General features: G+C 40.4%; 1 pseudogene across 1 annotated transcript; it reads left to right on the forward strand.

Annotated features, from left to right (window-relative positions):
- Window positions 1–97: 97 nt before the first annotated feature.
- LOC308386133 lies at window positions 98–16,489 on the forward strand (annotated as a pseudogene). Its single transcript, XR_013974767.1, has 10 exons — window positions 98–1,364; window positions 2,459–2,606; window positions 2,704–2,784; window positions 2,872–2,931; window positions 3,819–7,731; window positions 7,809–9,079; window positions 12,301–12,563; window positions 12,657–12,828; window positions 13,213–13,333; window positions 13,638–16,489. The product of XR_013974767.1 is annotated as an uncharacterized misc_RNA (transcript).
- Window positions 16,490–16,741: the final 252 nt, after the last annotated feature.

A 16,741-nucleotide genomic window follows, 5' to 3' on the forward strand; every position in this document is an offset into this window, starting at 1 on the left:
TAATGCCCTCATACATTGTGTGTGTGTGTGTGTGTGTGTGTGTGTGTGTGTGTGTGTGTGTGTGTGTGTGTGTGTGTGTGTGGGGGGGGGGGCTGTGAGTACAGCAACTTTTGATCATCAGTAAGTGCCAACAAATATCTTTATTCTTCTACCTGCCAGCCCTCTGTCTGCATTTTGGGTCACAAACAAGACATTTTTCCTGTACAAGTCACAAAATGACAATTTTAAAAGCTGCTGGAAGGTCATGATGGAGCGATGGAGGACCTGCCGATTGCTTCACGACAGCGGAAATTTCAGTTGGAAGACCTGTGAAGTACCTCAACAAATGAAGCCACGAACATCCATAAAACAGCATGTTTTAAAGTATTAAGGCTATTTTTTTTCCATTTTTGAAGATCTGATTTCTTGTCTATACTTCCTGGATTTGGAGGGGAAAATGTCATTTAAAAACATATTTCCCCATCAGAGGTACATTTGTAATGTGTACCACACTTAGTCTGGTGGGAAGGTTTGGTCAAATGGTGAAAAAACAAACACCTTGTATCTTTTCATGGCTTTTCTGGAAACAGTCCCCAGCTAAATCAGGTGAAGGTGTCTTAAACAGTGCAAAGTCATTTATGGTTTATGCCCTTTATGACCAGATTCTATTAAATGTAAAATTTCACTTTGTACTTGTGTAAGCACATTTAAAATTAAGGTTGTTTTTCATTTTTGTACATAACTTTATAAACAGATTTTGCACAACTGCATAGTGTTAGGTTTATAGACTTATGGATTCTGGTCTAATCTGGGAAATTTAAAGACACATGACCTACTTGTTTTGTCAGTTTTGCTGTTTGTCTGTTTGGATTGGGATGATGTTATTTTGTTCGTTTTATAAAGCATGAGCCAGTATATCCTCTGCAAAACGAGGTAATGAAACACCTTTTCTTAGTATTTAGAGGCTCGACCAGTTTAACACAAAAATCTAGTCTGTAAAGAAGTAGTACCGCTTTGTGGCCCATAGAGGGCAGCAGCGAAATGCATTTACTGTCTCTGGGAAATCAGTCGAAGAAGTAAAGAGAGGAAACAAACATGAGCTGCTGAACTTCAGCAGCAGAGGATGTCTGGTTTTATGAGTACTACAAACAAAATCACAGTCAGACATGTTCAGGCTGGAAACATTTGAGAGTCAGTTGTCGTCTGTGATGGAGACTCTGGTGGAGGCGGCCGTGACAGAGCTCGGGAGACTTCTGGAGAGGAGCTCGGCTCCGGTTGTGGCCGCTCAGCAGCGCTCAAATGCGGCTTCCGTAGTCGCCGTGAAGCGCGAGGATGAGGAGAGGGAGGTGACGCTACGCAGGCAACTCCTTCACGAGGATGTCACGGTAACCCCGCGGTCACGCGCGCACGGGAAATGTGTGCGGTTTCACTGATGACAGGAAATTTACTTTCCACTAGTTCCACTTACCCTTCTTAGCTTAAGTGTACGGTGTCCTAAAATGTATACCGTATAAGTGGCACAAATGAGCACTACGTCACCCAAAAGTCCAATCGTTTGTTTCCATGGCGACCACTCCAACCGAAATCCCATCTTAGAAGCTAATCATGAGTTAGCTTCTTCAGCCTGTCAGGGCAGATGAATGAATGAAACTTTGCTGCACATTTTGTTAAACTACAACGAACTACAAGCTCATGTTCACTCCATGGACAATTTATTAGTTACAGCTTACTAATAGTGGGTTGTAACCCATTTTCCCTGTAGAAATATCTTAATTCCTCATCTCATAGCTTCATGAAGTTGCTGGAAAAATCCCTTAGAGTTTTTGGTCCGTGGTAACATGATGGCACATCATGATGGCACAACCTTTGGAAGGTGGTGGAATGGGAGACTCGCATGTCTCCCATTCCACCACCTTACAAAGGTTCTCGATTGGATTGAGAGGTGGTGAATGTTGAGGCCATTTGAGTAAATGGTAAATGGCCTGTATTTATATAGCGCTTTACTAGTCCCTAAGGACCCCAAAGCGCTTTACATACCCAGTCATCCACCCATTCACACACACACATTCACACACTGGTGATGGCAAGCTACATTGTAGCCACAGCCACCCTGGGGCGCACTGACAGTGTACTGACAGTACAGTGAACTCATGCTCAGAGATGCTCTTCTGCACACATTAGTTGTAAAAAGTGGTTATTTGAGCAACGGTTACCATCCTATCCTGCCCATCCTCCTAGAGATGGTCATGTGCAAAACCCCAGTAGATTAGCATTTTCTTAAGTACTCAGGCCAGCCTGTGTGGCACCAACAACCTTGCAGCTCTGCTTAAATCACCTTTCTTCCTAATTCTGCTGATCTGTTTGAACTTCAGCAGATCGTATTCATCATATCTAAATCCCTAACTTTAATGCAATACTGTTATGTGATTGGCTGACTATACATTTGCAATATCATTCTGTCTTTCCTGTGATTGTACAGAACCAGTTTGCTTCCCTGATGAAAAAGTGGGCTGAAGTTGCTGTGGAGAAAATCTCCTTAATTTTCAGTGTGTCCATGAGTGACGCCAGAGATGCTCCTGCTGCAGAGAAACCCAGAACAGGGCAGATCGATACTGGGGGCAGAAAAAGTAAATAAGCTGATGGTTTATGAGGCTTTTAATGTTCTCACTCTGGGATTTCTTTGTATATTAAACTAGGCTTTTAACTTTTGTTGTGTAAAAACAGAATCTGTGTCCAGAAAGAGAAATAACATGCAAGGATTGCAACCAGCAACAAGACAGATGAGTGATCACTTATACTGTAGAGGTATTCAGCCAGTAACCAATAAAAAAAAACAACACTTTTTCTAAATTAAATTTTGAAAACAGTTTGGAATTTTTTGTGTGTTTTCAGAGGAGGAACAGATCGAACAGTCAACAGATGAAGCTGACCCAGAATCTGTGCCAGAACCTGGTAACTATGTTTTCTTTACAAGTTACTGCAGCTGTTTTTATACACTCTTTACTATTTTAGGGCTCAAATAAAATTAAAAGAATATAAAATAATTTTAAAAATGTACATTTTTAATATTTTGTGGACAATCCTGAAATCTGGAGCCCTCGGACATCATCAGATAATGAGTTTCCTCCTTTGCGAGGCTTTATCAGGCCTCTACTTGAGCAGTCTTCAGGTGTCAGTCGTTGGTGTTTTTTTTTCTGCTCTTTAGTTTTCAGCAAGTGGAAAAAGCCACTGGGCTCAGAGAAGGTTGAATCACTTAGCCACTGCAAAATATTCCGCATCTTTACATTTCAATAGGTTCCGTCTTGTTCTCACAATGTTTTGGGCTATTTTCCATCTGCTTTGTGAAGCAATATCCAGTTAGTTTTGCTGTGCTCAGCTGAATCTGGCGTATGATTTTTGATATTCATACTTTCATTTACCTTCTTTATTTATGAAGCTTTAATGAAGAACTGCTCATGCTTGACCGTAAAACAACTGACTGAATTATGACTTTGTATTTGAGTCCCTGAAAACAGGACTGTGCAGTAATTATGGCTTTATTTTTCCAATATTTACGTTATAAAAATGCAAGCATTATCAGAACTTTAAGCACATAATCATGATGTAACTGCGATCTAACATATGTGTAGCACACAACTGTAATAGCAAAACTAGCTGCAGTGTCCAGATAAATGAATCAGGTTATACATTTAAACACAGTGGGATCCTCTGTTTAGGAGTTTGTCTTTTTATAACAGCAGTATTACTAAAGTAGCATGTTTGCAGTGTGGCATTAAAGTCTTTGAAATGGATAGGTTGGTGTTACTCTCTTGTTAGTTCTAGTGTTGTTTTTGTTTCAGCTGATCCAGCATCACATGAGGAAAATAGCTCTGAAGTCCTCTCTGAACCTGAAGTCACAATAGCAGATCGTGAACCAGCCTCCAGTGTCATTGAGGAAAATGGCGTCCAAAAAGACGCTGAGCATGAATGCACTGCTGTGAAAATCGGAAGGAAGCAGCCCACCAAGGACTTCACATGTCCTACATGTGGCAAAGCATTTGCTCTGAAGTGTTTGATGAACAGACACTGCCTGACTCACTCCAAGCCTCACCTTTGCTCTGAGTGCGGCAAGCGCTTTGCTGGACTCCGTGGGCTCATTGCACATTCGAGAAAGCACACCGAGAAAGTGCGGAACGGAATTTGCGTACAAATCAACCTTCCACAGGCACATGCGTCAGCACAACCTAAACAAACTGATCACCCACACGTGCTCGCTGTGCGAGGAGCAGTTCACGGGGAAACAGGCGTTTCAGCGACACATTTGTTGCGCGTTGAAGAAGACATTTGTTTGCTCACTTTGCCCAGAGACCTTCGAGTGCAGGCAGAGCTTGGACGATCATGAGAATCTTCATTCAGGAAACAGAGATTTTGTCTGCAAAATGTGCGGCAAGACCTTCTTCTCGTCCGCATCTTTGGCCGCTCACCGAGTTACCCACACACAAAAGGAAAACTGCGAGGTGCTCAGCCTCAGTTTCAGTGACACGAGCAAAAACGCCGGAGAAAAGCTTTTCACCTGCGAGGTGTGTGGCAAAGGATGCAGTCACAGGAGCGCCCTGAAGCATCACATGCTGATCCACATGGGCGAGAGGCCATACGTCTGCGAGACCTGCGGCAAACGCTGTGGACACGCCAGTGCACTTCAGAACCACATGAGGATCCACACGGGCAAGAAACCAGGAGAGAAGCCCGTCTGCAACGTGTGCGGCAAGAAATTCCGCTGCATGGTCAATCTCAAGTATCACACGAGTGTGCACACGGGGGAAAGGCCGTACGCCTGCGATCAGTGCGACAAGAGATTCAGCAACCCGAGCAATCTGAAGATGCACATGATGACGCACTCAGAGGAAAAGATGCACAGCTGCAGCATCTGTGGCAGGAAGTTCACGCAGCTCTACAGCCTGAAGCTGCACAGGCAGGTGCACGCGGGAGAACGGCCATATCACTGCGTCGTCTGTGGGAAAACTTTCATAACCAACAGCGTGTTCAGGACCCATCAGAAGGTTCACCTGCAGGAGGCAGGACAGGGGCAGACTGGAAAAACTGCAGTGAAAATCTAAAACACTCTGTGAGGTCACTTCTTGTACTGGTTATTGGTTTAAACTCTTTCTAATGGCCAGCAGGGGGCAACTCCTCTGGTTGTAGGAAGCCATCCAGTTTAATAGGAGTTTAATAGTTTCAGGTCATACTGAATAAAGCATGAACCTACTTCTGTTAAATACGGTCATTATTAGAGTTAGAAAGGATGATAATCTAGGACATGTTCTTGAGATGATGTTCCGAAAAGGACGAAGGAAAGAATTGCAATGACTGACCAGCTCAGAGACAGTTGGCACAAAGGTCACCTGATCAGAGTAGTAACGATAAAAGTGAGAATGAGGAGAGTTTGACGGTATCGAAGTGGCAAACAACCTAAACAGAAGAGAGCAGGTAAATGAGAGATCAAGTCCAAGTTTCATCACTGATTGACGACACAGATGCTTCACCAGAAGGACTGTGTTAGAGAACCTAACAAAGGTTGGTGGGGTTAAAGTTAACTCTTAAACTTGGGCATGACGATTTTGGTGAAAATACTTTTACTGTATAATTAAATGAAAGCTTATATTCACAAATGAAGCAATTTGATTTCTGTCTGCCTACAGAGAATCATTAAAGTACCCACTTTGTTCAAATTAACTTCTTCAAAGTTAAACATTTTTTAACGAGTGGTACGTCTTCATTAGCAGCTGCTGACTCTAAGTTTCCTTTTAAAGCAGAGCTCGCTCTCAGTTTAATATATTTTTTTCACTCGATCGGTTTTACTGGAATTACACGAATTACTTACATGTTGGTAATTTCCTTTGTCATTAAACAAAGGAGGAAGTAAATAGGGAAAATGGGGAAAATAAAGAAAGCAGATAACTGAAGCGAATTAGCACTTCTTCATTGTGCCTGAAACCTTATAAAAAAACTATCAGGAAGATACACGCCTGAGGGGGAGTCTTGACATTTGGTGGCTTTTAACTCAATAATAGTTACACTTCAGTTTTTTAGTTTCAGTTTTTTGTGCTGTTGTGAAATTTTCCTCACAGTCCACTGTTAGTGGTATTATAATAAGTGGAAGTGATCCAAGCGTTCCATCACCAAAACCAAATGCAAAGCGTTGGATAAAGTGGTTGCAGTGGAGTAAACCACGCTGCCACTGGACTGTAGGGCAATGGAGATGTGTTCTTTGGAGTAACAAATCACGCCTCTCCATCTGACAATCTGATGGACATGTCTGGGTTCGGTCGTTGCCAGGAGACCGTACATGTCTAACTGCATTGTGCCAAGTGTAAAGTTTGGTGGAGGGGTGATTATGTTGTGGGGCTGTTTTTCAGGAGTTGGGCTCGGCCCCTTAGCTCCAACTCATTTTAGACAATTTAATTTTCCTAACTTTCTGGAACAGTCTGGGGATCGCCCCTTCCTCCTCTACCATGACTGCAGATCGATGCACAAAGCGAGGTCCATAAAGACATAGATGAGCGAGTTTGGTGGGGAAGAACTTGACTGGCCTGCACAGAGTTCTACCTCAAGCTGACACCTTTGAACACCTTTGGGCTGAGTTACAGTGGAGACTGCGAGCCAGGTCTTCTGTCTAGCATCAATGTCTGACCTCATAAATGCACTTCTAGAAGAACAGTGAGAAATTCCCATAAACACTCCTAAACTGTGTGGAAAGGCTTCAAAGAAGAGTTGAAGCTTCTTTAGGTCTTGTGAAGGTGGCAAACATACTGCAGGTGGTCCAGAGCAGCATAGCTTTGGATGAAGAGGATGGCTTCCTGGTGGAGATGAAGTTAAATACGTATGATGCTTAAGCCATAGACTGTATAAAAGATACATCGGAACCACTTTTTTGTTTTTGGAGCAAGAAGTGAGCATACTTATCTACAAGAGGTCAAAGTGCTGAAGTTATTTGCTAACTCCAGCAACCTGGGGTCCGTTCTTCGTACGTCGCTTACTACATCCAAGATCAAATGACACATCCAAGATCAAATCATCGCGCTAACCGTGAGCTCGCTAATCCGGTTCCCCGAACACACCTGCTGTTGACGATTAGTACAGCTGGACGCAGTAATGTGACATCACTGGGTGTCATAAAAGGGGCTACGCATCGATAGTAGAAACATTGATCGGCAACCCTCTGATTGGTCGGCGAAAATGTCGAAGGAGCGCGCTCGGCTCGGTATTTTTCGGCAGCAGAGCAAGAACTCCTGAGTGAGGGATTTCAGGAGTTTCAGAGTTTAATCAGAACGCAAGGGAACACTGCAAAGGCTGCAAAAGCAAGGAGAGAGGGCTGGCAGAAAGTTGCTGACAAATTAAACTCGTAAGTAATTTAATAATAATAATAATAATATATTGGATTTATATAGCGCTTTTCAAGGCACCCAAAGCGCTTTACAATGCCACTATTCATTCACTCTCACATTCACACACTGGTGGAGGCAGCTACGGTTGTAGCCACAGCTGCCCTGGGGCAGACTGACAGAAGCGAGGCTGCCATATTGCGCCATCGGCCCCTCTGGCCAACACCAGTAGGCGGTAGGGTAGATTTATTATATTACACTATATTATCCAATATTATATTACATTATATTATATTGTTATATTATATCCTCTTTCACATTAGAGCCACAACAGGACCCACTAGAACATGGGAACAAGTAAAAGTGAAATATAAGAATATCCTACAGAATGGTAATATTTATCACTTATATTGCTTTTAGTCTCTTGGAAAGAGAGCCTGAAATAATCTGTTTGTTTGTTTATAACAGCAACCAAGAAAAGGGCAGAGCAAAAAAAGACAGGTGGTGGTCCTGCACCCCCTCGTCAACAAGTTGGTTAAGTAAATAATATCCTCACGGGAAAATCGATATCTCTCAATGAGCACACTGTCGCGCTGAGCTAAAGGATCCTGTCTGTCCCGCAATATACGCTGAATTCTGAGGACTCTCCTTATCAATCTTGCACCTTCCGCAATGGGTTGCTCGCGTAAACGGACAGGACATGGCTGCGACAGGCTTCCCAAATCCACCTTGGCTTTTATAGCCGTGGTCTCTCATCTTGATTACACGAAGTAATTTACAATTACTACTCTGAAATATGAATTACATCTGTAATAATCACATACATGTAATAGAATGTTAATAGTACATTTCCCTTTTTTAGGAAATGACCTGTATGTATCTGTGTGACATCAATAAAAGGATCAAGTGCTGCATTATCTTCAGTTACATTGATGTTATTTATTTATCGCTGTTGCTTTCGTATAAATGAAGCGGACATACCTGCGTGGCCGCGATCTAATCCTGTTTACATAAAGTAAACCTGCTCCCGAGCAGGTTTACGCTTACGGCTCTGTTGCTATGACAGCAAGTCCCGGATGAGCTTCGGGGAACCGACTGATCCAGGATCACGTGAAATCGTCAACAATCTAATCCGGCTAACCTACTTAGCGAGGTACGAAGAACGGGCCCCTGGATTCATAATGCACAGACTGCTGTTGGATAATCCACACAATGTGGACTCTTTACCTTCATCTGAATGGAAAATGTCATAAGGTCAAAGAAAGCCATGAAGGAGGATTAATGAAGATATAGGAAAAGAGAATCAACTGCACTTCACTAGGTTACTAGTATAGCTAGCTCGGTTACGAACAATTTAAATATTCCCCTTTTTGTTTAATCTTCAAGTGTGAATCTCTATAATGGCTAAAAAAATCATCATATAATACAATCTAACAGTGACAAAATTCCTCAAGCCACATATTTGTGTAGTTATAGATGCATTTTTGAAGAAATACATTGAAAAATAATGTAAATATGTGACCTTCCCTAATATTTACATCTTCATATTTAATATTTTTGTGATCATTGCTGATTACACGGAGCTAAGAAAAGTAATTATGTTGTTTAGAAATATTTAAATGAGTGTCACTGAATCCAGACCTATTAAAGTGAGTCACTGTGCTCTGTTATGTCATCCACTAGATGGAGGTAGAGGCTCAACACAAGAAGCTACAGCAGTAACATTCAGCTCCACTAAGGTGCAACATGATGCTCCTTCAGAGACTGTATGATTATCTGTTGATACTGTCTAACATATTGCTACACAGTGACCTTTAGCAGCTTTACCTTGGCAATGGATCTATTAGAAATCTATGAAACCTGTCCAGCTGTAAAATCTGTGTTTGAGTTAAAGAACTTGGGACTTTCTAGTTATTTATTATTATTGTTTTCTTCTTGCAGCTATTTTAACATTTATCACTTTTGTTTATGTCTTTTCTTTCAAATATTTCAAGGTAAAGGCAAAAACACAGAAATTCAAAACTTTTTCTTTTTAGGTCAATTGAAGATTAAGCAAAGTCTGAAAGGTTGCTGCCAGAAGAAACTTTATTTCTTGAAAACATGAAAAATAGTGCAGAATTCTGGTTTCTCGTGGCTGGAACAGCGCTGAGTATTTCCCTGTGTGAGTCCTGCACTAAGCGGGTCACACGCTTCTAATACCAGTTTATTGCATTTAGTCTAACCTTTCTGAGAGCTCTGCTTAATGCGGCTAAGAATTCAGTGTTTTCACAGAGATTAAACTCCCACTGGCTCAGAGGTGAAGTTCTCTTAGCAGGACGTGTGTTTAAAGGAAATGTAAGACACACAGTGTTCCTCATTTAGTTTATTATCTGAACAACTGAATATTGATTATGCAAAAAAATATATATACGTATGTAAGTTATGGATATTATATATATTAAAGACCAACTACTGTCTGACACCTGCTGGACAGTGGTGACTATGGCGGTAGTACTTTTGATTCAGCGCATTTAGTAAAGTTAAATGTGAAGGAATTCATTCATATGCTCAAAAAAGTGTTTTAGTTCAAACACGCCCAGCTAACTATCCAATAGTTACTAGAGATGGACCGATCCGATATTACATATCGGTATCGGTCCGATACTGACCTAAATTACTGGATCGGATATCGGAGAAAAATAAAAAATGTAATCCGATCCATTAAATATCAGGAAAGCACCTCACAAAACTTGCAACGCGTCGTAACTCACCTCAGAACGTTAGCACGTCGGAGCAGTATGCATCACGTGATAGAGCGGCTGTGGCATGCGGGACCTATCGGTGGTCTGGATAGCATGTGGAGCTTCGCTAGCAACCCGGCATTTCATCTCCGACAAAGTTATCCCGAGAGAAGTAAAGCAAGTGTGTAAGTCCATCTCTGAATGTTTGTAAAGCATTCCTGCGTTAAGCTTAACAAGCGATATATGGAGCGACTGCCTCCTCTTGCTGCTACTTCAATCATGAAACTGCTTAACGATCAGCTGATCGGCTTTTCTGTCGCAAGTCCGTCTCTCTTCTTTGTTTTTGGCCCACTTTGCACCAGAAAGAGGAAACCAGCGGCTGAACAGCAGCAGCACGTTTAAGCTTGATAAGCTGTTGTTAGAATTTATTTAATATTACTTTCTACACCAGGATCTTTTTCTACGCAGCTGACGGCTGTAACTGTGCAGGGGCGGATCTAGCAAAGTTTAGCCAGGGGGGCCGATAGGGCATGAACAGGGAAAAGGGGCACAAAGACACACTTTTCTTTATTCTCATTTAAAATGTCTAGCTTTTAATAAATAATTATCCGAATCTTACACCCAAAGTTTTAATTTGATGTAAAAGGAATAGAAGTCCATTACTGTATATACACAGCAAAAATGCCAGTGTTGATTTTTCAGTGTTAGTAGATTTCAACAGAGTTCCGAGTTAGTTCAACACTTAATCGAGTTAAAATAACACATCGGGAGTTGATTCCTGAAAAGTGTAAGTGTAGATTTTAGTCGTTACTGCATTTTAACACTGTGGGTGTTAAATTAGACCACACCTTCATTTCCTGTGGAGCTTCGCAATCCAGAATCTTCGGTCGCCATTTTTTCTTGCTGATGTGGTAAGTTTTATTCGGTTAAATATTAAGTTTTAGATTGATGTTAGAACAAGTAACATGATAACTAGTAAAAGAAATAGTATTTATATCAAAATACATCATCTTTAAGTGTCATATTTGAATTTTAACTGTTTTTGTTAAGCTGGGCTACTGCTAGCTAGAACTCTGCAAAGTACCAGTTTCTTTCCTAATATTCATTTAGCATAATCTGGCTATTGGCAGACTGTAATGAATATTACATGTTAATATATTTCACAGTTTTTATTAAATGCCTTTTATTTATTTTCGAATTAAACTGCCAAAGCCTTAGGGTCAGTGGTCTCAAACTCGCGGCCCAGAGGCCACTCGTGGCCCAAAGGCCACTTGCGGCCCACGTCAGGTGAGGTGAAGAAGTATAATGCAATTTGGCCCTTAAAGTGACTTTTTTTTGTCATTAGCCAAAAATGATTTAATATAAAGGCAATGAGGGCAGAGTGTTACCGGCCCTCATGGGTAGTGTAGTCCGTGCTGCGGGGAGAACGTGTGGAACTGCCCCTCCCGTTGTGTGTTTGAGCGCGAGAGAGGGAGAAAGTAAGAGCTGTTACCGATGAGAAATGGAAGAAGAGAGCATGTAAATATAATAATAACCACTGCCGCCAAAATGAGTGCCTGGTTGTAAGAAAGCTGTTAAGATTCGACTGTACACTGTGTTCGCTGACAGTAAAGCTACAAGCCCGACAACCCAGCGTATTGGCCAGAGGTGTCATTACCACGGTTCAGAGCCGCGGACCTGGCCGAGGTAACAAGAGAGTACAAACATGTGGAGGGATTGGCTTTGTTAGTTCAGTGAGAGTCAAAAACTAATGTGTACACTTATTTCTGCATTTTTATTTTGTTAAATATGAATAAAATTACAGCAGAAGTGCTGCAAAGTGTCTGACCAGAAAGAGAGGACCATTGTGTTAATTTGGTAGTTCAATTAAAGGCATCGGTTAGTTAAGAGGGAGAGGGGGGGATGCGTTCATATTTGCAGTTTTGTCTTGTTATACAATATTTGAAATTTAAAAACGAACAAACCAAACGCTACATTGTCAGGAATATTTGTGGGGAGGGTTTTTATCGCTTAAAATATATAAAAAATAATAAAATAGAAATATGGTTCCTACTAACCCCTGTGATAGTTGAGAGAATACTGTATTGCAGTCATGTTACACAGCTTGTACTACTTAAAAAATGGATCAAGGATGTTTTTCTTAACAAAATTAATTTTAACTCAGTCTAAAGGGACTAGACATGCTAGATATTTTGCAAAGAAATGGTGTTATATGCTGGACCTTATTTTACTCTTGGCAGGTGGTGATATGCTGGTTCCCGAGAAGAGATGAACTAATCAAAGTCAGCTTTTCAAGACAGCCCCAAGACTCTTCGCAACTTGTGTTCAAATGTGAGGCCGTTGTCAGGTGATAAATGCAAGGAAGAGGCACTCAACTGACATGAAACATGTCAAAGACAACATGAAGGTGACATTTCAACATAGGCAAAAAGTGGTTCAAGAACCTGCCATAGCTTCTACTGTCCTGGACCTTTTCCCAAGATTTCTGGATACACCTGGCTTGGTAAGGCATAAAATAATTTAATGACTGCTTTGTGGTTCCTTTGTTTGTTTTCTTGTTAATGTGTTGTTTCTGTTGTTACACTTTGTGTTTAAGATTGACCAAGACTTCACAATGCTGTTTTTTGGGGAGGAAGTGTCTGGTAAGTTCCTTGCAAAGTGGCCAACATTCTTCAAGCCAAGGATCATCAAAGATTGCAAAAATCTGTCCCAGAGTACAGAATTGGATGAGCTGCTCATTTCTGCACAGCGTTACTCTAACGAGGCTGGTAAGTGTAAGTTGGAAATGGTAGATTTTGCATGCCTTTACAGCATTTGCTTAATTCCCACAACACAATATATCACTCATTTCTGTATGGTATGAAAACAAGCTTACAAACATGTTAAACCTGAAATGACATTTAATGTAGTTTGAACACAAAAAAAGTTACATAATCTTACTATTGTTATGACTCGATATCTACTTCACTTGGTGGCCAGAAGATTTTAAGTCTCTAGAAATGAATTTTTATACCAAGGCGCTGGAAAACTGCCTTATTAGAAAAATTATCAGGTGTCTAAAATGTCATCATGGTATTACATAACGTGGAAAAATGACTGCTGTGGTCCTTTAAATGACAGTAATTGTGATGATCTTAATTTCTATTCTGTAGTTTGGGACTGCGAGGCGGCTGCCATCTTTTGCTGCTTCACTTCACTCCAACATCTAAGGGAAGGACGTCTTCAAAGATTAGCACATCAGATGCTGCTCACCACCTAATGAAATTCATCAAGGTATGCTTTTTAGAATTGTATATTTCTCTTTTGATGAGAACAGATGCAAATTATCAACGGCTGATATTTTAAGATGGCAAGGTGATCCAACCTGCAGCAGATGTATCTATCCCAGACAAGCTTGGTGTTGCAGGACTGACATGTCATTGTTTCTATTAAAACTAAATGTACACATTGAAACAAAAATAATTGTGCGCACGGAGTGAAACTTTTTAATATTGTCATAATTTCAAACAGCAATGCCTCAACATCAGATTATCAATTTTGTTTAATGTGAATCACTTGGTTTCTTTCTCTCCCTCAGGTGGGAGGTAGCACAGAGGCTTTTCTTAAGGCTGGCCCCACTCAGCCATTCGTCCTGTGGGTTGGAGAAAGAAAGAACATCATCCAAAGTTTCTACCCAAAGTTTCTACATTGTCCTAGATCAAAAGGTCATTCCCTGTGTGACACAGATGGGAGATGCAGGTTTTGACAAGGCAAAACTTTTCAAGGCACATTTTTTAATTTGCCGTGTCCTTTGATAAGGCATTGGACAACTTCTACACATTCATCCAGACCATCAAGTGTATGGCATTGATGTTGGCAGCGTGAAGGACAGTCCTCGGGTCAATGAAACAAGAGGAAGTCTTCACTGTACGGTTTAAAGATATCCACTATTCAGCACTTTGACTGGAAATGTTCATCTGTTACATTTGCAAGATACACCACACAAGTTGCTCAGTGTTATTTAGACATTTGAAGTTCCAGCATGGTTTGTACCCAGGAAAGTTTTTACGTTTGACCTGTGGAGAGCCTGGATGTTCATTTATCTTTCACACGTACTCTGGTTACAAGCGGCACTTATTCCGAGCACATGGAGACTGCGTTCACTCTGAGGTCATCAACAATTTTGAGCCTGTACCTAACGATGGAACCTCTGTTTCACAGCCTGTAAATGTGGCTCATCCCATGACAATAACTACACCGGTTCCAGTTGAAAAAAGGCAAATACTGAACATGTGCAGCTCTGTTATTGCTCAAGTACAATCATCAGGAGTTCCTGAAAGTACTGTACAGTGTTTAGTTGGTTCATTGGAGGAACTGGTTAATGACATCCATGCACATGCAAAACAATCTGTTGTCGACTGTTTGTCAACTGATACATCAAGAGAAACCTTAGAAAAAGTTGAGGATTGCTTTGATCAGCTTGAAAATCCATTTTCATGTCTTAACACAGAATCTAAAAGGATAAGATATTTTGAGCAAAAATGGAAAATAGTTGAACCCATAGAGCATGTTCTTGGTGTGCGTTTTGATGTACGCAAAGATAGAACAACAGGGACATACAGGCAAGTTCCTGTCAATGATAAATTCATGTACGTTCCTATCATGGGATCCCTTTCATCTATGTTTCGAAACAGTGAACTTTGTAGCAGTTTCCAGAAAAAAAAACTAAACATGGAGGGATTGTACAGAGATTTAAATGACGGCTCCTACTTCAAAAATCACAGTTTATTCTCACAACAAGAACATGCTCTCCAGATCCAGCTCTACTATGACGATTTTGAAACTGCTAATCCTTTAGGCTCAAAAAAGGGGGTGCACAAACTTGGTTGTATTTATTTTGTTTTGAGAAATTTGCCACCAGAGTTAAATTCTGTGTTGATGAACATTCATCTTGTAGCCCTTTTTCATTCAGAAGACTTAAAAAAATATGGGTTTGATCCTATCCTAAAGCCACTTGTTGATGATCTAAAGATTTTAGAGACTGAAGGAATGCAAGTGCCCTTTTCAGCCACACCTGTGAGAGGTTCGCTTTTTCAGATTACAGGTGACAACTTGGCTTTACATAGCATTTTTGGTTTTGTTGAATCATTTAGTGCAAACTATTGTTGTAGATTTTGTTTAACTGATAAGACAGAGTTGCAGTCAGTTTTTAGTGAAGATCATGTAGGCTTAACACTGCGTTCCAAAGAACTTCATTACAAACACTGTGGTGCCATTCAACAAAATCCTGCTTTGGCCTCAACATTTGGTGTAAAAAGAAATTGTTTACTCAATTCACTTCGGCTGTTCCATATTTCAGACAACTATGCTGTAGACATAATGCATGATCTACTAGAGGGAGTGGTGCAGTATGAGTTAAAGCTTGTGTTTCAGTACTTGATTAAGACCTCTTTGATATCCTTGAATTCATTGTCACAGAGAATTATAAGCTTTAACTACGGATATGCACAGAGAAGGAACAGGCCAGGTGGGCTAAAACTGGATGACAACAGCAAAGATCTTGGGCTTAATGCTGTGCAGTCATGGTGTCTTTTGCGGAATAGCCCATTGATTTTTGGAGATATCGTTTGCAGAAATGATGGACATTGGAACTTGCTACTTTTGTTAGTTCAAATTGTGAACATTGTTTTTTCACCCATTATAACTCATGGCATGACTTGCTATTTGAAACATCTGATTGCCGATCATCACAAGGCTTTCAAATCTCTCTTTCCAGAACGGAATTTGATTCCAAAGCACCACCTAATGATCCATTACCCACGCTGCATTAGAAAAATTGGGCCACTCATACATATGTGGTGCATGAGATTTGAAGCAAAGCACAAGTTCTTCAAAAGATCTGTAAAGAACTTTAAAAATATCACAAAAACACTAGTAAAAAAACATCAGAATCAATTAGCCTTTCATTTTGAAAATTTTTATTTTAAAAGATTACAGTTCGGCCCCATTAATGAAGTCTTGGCCAGCAGCTTAAAAGGCAGTGAAGCACTGAATAAAATGTTTGATGTTTCTTCTATTGTTTCTACAACTTCCTGGGTCAAAAGTTATGGTACAGAATATCAAGTTGGGATGTATGTTTGTTCTGGTGTTGAAAATGAGATGCCTTTGTTCAGTAAGATTGTCAGTATAATTGTTAGCGATTTCAATACTTATCTTCTAACTTGTAAGGTCTCAACAGTATATTTCAATGATCACTTAAATGCATTTGTTATTGAGGATGGATTAGATGTCTTTGCACTGATCTCTGTAGATGATCTGGTGTACTATAGACCTTATGATAGGCAATTTTCAAATGGCACTGATGACAAAATGTACATTGTCCCATACTGTAATTTTGTATGACTTGTTTACTTGTGGTGTATCTGAATACAAAGTATTTTGGAACGTTAATGTCTTGTATTTCTTTGTAATGGGTGGATGTTGGGGGTTAATTGTAGCAGTAGAGATATCAGAGATTAATGGGAGTTTATTGTAATCTGGTGGTATTAATGATTTGACTGACACTAGTGTTAGTGTTAGAAAATTAACACTATTCAGAGTTGAATTTTTTAACACCAGGGCTAGTGTAAAGTACCACCAACACTATTCGGTGTTAATTTTTAACACTTAACACCAGTGTAGAATATTTTTGACACTGGTCAG

This window comes from Rhamphochromis sp. 'chilingali' (assembly GCF_963969265.1).
Source record: "Rhamphochromis sp. 'chilingali' genome assembly, chromosome: 2".
Lineage (NCBI taxonomy): Eukaryota > Metazoa > Chordata > Actinopteri > Cichliformes > Cichlidae > Rhamphochromis > Rhamphochromis sp. 'chilingali'.